We start from the raw sequence: 2,470 nt of genomic DNA, 5'->3' as shown, positions 1-2,470 counted from the left end.
ATCCATTGACATATTGTCGCTTTCTTCTATGTTTTCACATTTTGACTAGAAATGTTTGGTTGTTAGGATATATGAAAATGTCAATAAAAGAATTTTTATCATCAAATCTGTCCATCAACGTAAATGGATAAAGCTCGATATTGATATATATAAAACTGGCGATCCAGACAGTTTTTTTTTTTTAATTTGTCTGATAGAATTTTGTTCAAATTCTAACCTGATAGCGTGTTATCCTTTGGTCTGGATTTTTGTTTGCCTCTTACTAGGTTAATTAAAATAATACTTTTCTTCGGTTTAAAAATTATCATAAATGTATAAAATGCAATATGTGTGGTTCTGAGAGTAACTATATATAACTATATAAGAGAGTAACTATATATAAAGTAAAATAATACTTTTCTTCGGTTTAAAAATTATCATAAATGTATTAAATGCAATATGTGTGGTTCTGAGAGTAACTCTGTTTCCTATAGAAATCTGCTGTATCAAAGAAATCTTATAAGTATACTTGTAATATACTATGTAATGAGAAGCCTGAGAGTTCTAGAGATATTAATATTTTGAAAAGAATTAAAGATGTTGAAAATCTTATAATTACTAGTCCAGATAAGGGTACAGAGTTAATACAAAATATATTATTGTTACAAGGTCAATAATAACTTAATGGGCTTTTCTAAATTCCAATTATTCAATGTCGATATGTCTTATTTTGTTCTACAGCTTGAAGACAAATTAAATATTTTCTTAAGATTGATTAAGTCATATAGACAACAGGAGTAATGATGATCTATATGAAGCTGGTTCCCTGGAAACACAAACCGAAACTGTCTCTATTCTCCGCTAGTTACTTGTAATAAAGTTGATACATCTTGGCTTAACGTGTTTATGACGTATTAGAACGTCGTTACAACTTACTATATTGGTTGTTATAACTGGTTAGGAGGTGTTAAAACTTGTTCGAACGTTGTACCAACGTCGTAGTTTCGGTGTGTGTTTGGCGGGTTCCAAGCCAGGCTGGGTTTATGGTCATCCAAAAATCGATAAAGAAGTAGTTTCAGTTAGACCAGTTATTTCTTCCATCAGTACTTTTAATTAATTGGCCAAATTCTTGGTTCCAATTATTGCATCTTTTGCTAAAAATAATGATACTATTAAGAATTCATCGCAATTTGTTAAAGAAATTGGTGCTCTGAAATTTAAATAAAATAAAGAAAGAAGAATTCCAGTTAGTGGGACATAAACACAAGATATTATTTACATATCTATACCATGCAATATTAGTGGACAAACCCCTAGTCAAAATCTTTGTTGAATTCCACATATAAATTGTTCAAAACAGGTGATAACGGATTACCCACAACCATACCAACAGTTTGTATGAAGTATTTTCCATTAAAACCAAAATAATTGTCTTTAATACATAATTTAATTAATTCGACAATGGTATTAGTGTAAACAACTAAATTATATTTGGAAAATTCAACTAGCAGGAAATACAATGAGTCACCTACAGCCACATTCGTTAACAGGGCCGTCACATCAAAACTCACATGATTAAAATCATAATTTAAATTCAAATTAGTTAACTTGTTGACCACAGTTCCTCTCCCATGTCCTCCCACATTAACTCCCCGTCTCCTCCCACCATACCCCATCCCCCCAGGCTTCTTCCTCCATGTTTACACAGGCTCTTACCCCCATAAATGCAACCAGAAGGTTGTGCCTAGACTACAAATCTGTCATCTGAACATTTGCTTTGAAAAATAATATCCGAATTCAATATTATTTAAACTAATGTTCTTCCCTACCTGAACATATACACCCCTAGCCTTCCCTGTCTCCTGCCTCCCTGCCCGCTTACTCCCTTTCCCCAAATATATATATATATATATATACATGTCTCATTGAATATGACCGCATATTCTGTATTTACTATCTTCTGATTTAGGGCTTCTATCCCTCTAACTATTTTCTTAGCATCAGGGCTTAGCTTAAAATAGTTAGAGGGATAGAAGCCCTAAATCAGAAGATAGTAAATACAGAATATGTGGTCATATTCAATGAGACATGTTTAAATGAAAACCTGCTGCCAGTATATACCAATATATATATATATATATATATATATATATATATATATATATATATATATATATATATATATATGCAACAATGTTCACAAAATCTGATCCAGTAATGTGGAAAAAAACCACATTTGTGAAGCATTACAGTATTTATTAAAAGAATCATTCTCTATCTTGCTCTGATGAAGGCGAATTGAGCCGAAAACGCGTTCACCATTCCTTAATTTTTCAAATGTGTTTTCCCGCAAATATATATACACACGCAAAATAAACATGATTTTAGCCGAGCTGCAGTTGCATGAAGTTTTCAGAAAAAGTTACTTACATATAAACAGTTTAAATGAAGTTAACAAATGTGAATTCACGAGTGAATCATTAATTCAGAA

This window comes from Procambarus clarkii, chromosome 83 (assembly GCF_040958095.1).
Source record: "Procambarus clarkii isolate CNS0578487 chromosome 83, FALCON_Pclarkii_2.0, whole genome shotgun sequence".
Classification (NCBI taxonomy): Eukaryota; Metazoa; Arthropoda; class Malacostraca; order Decapoda; family Cambaridae; genus Procambarus; species Procambarus clarkii.
Note: the sequence above shows the minus strand (reverse complement) of the source record.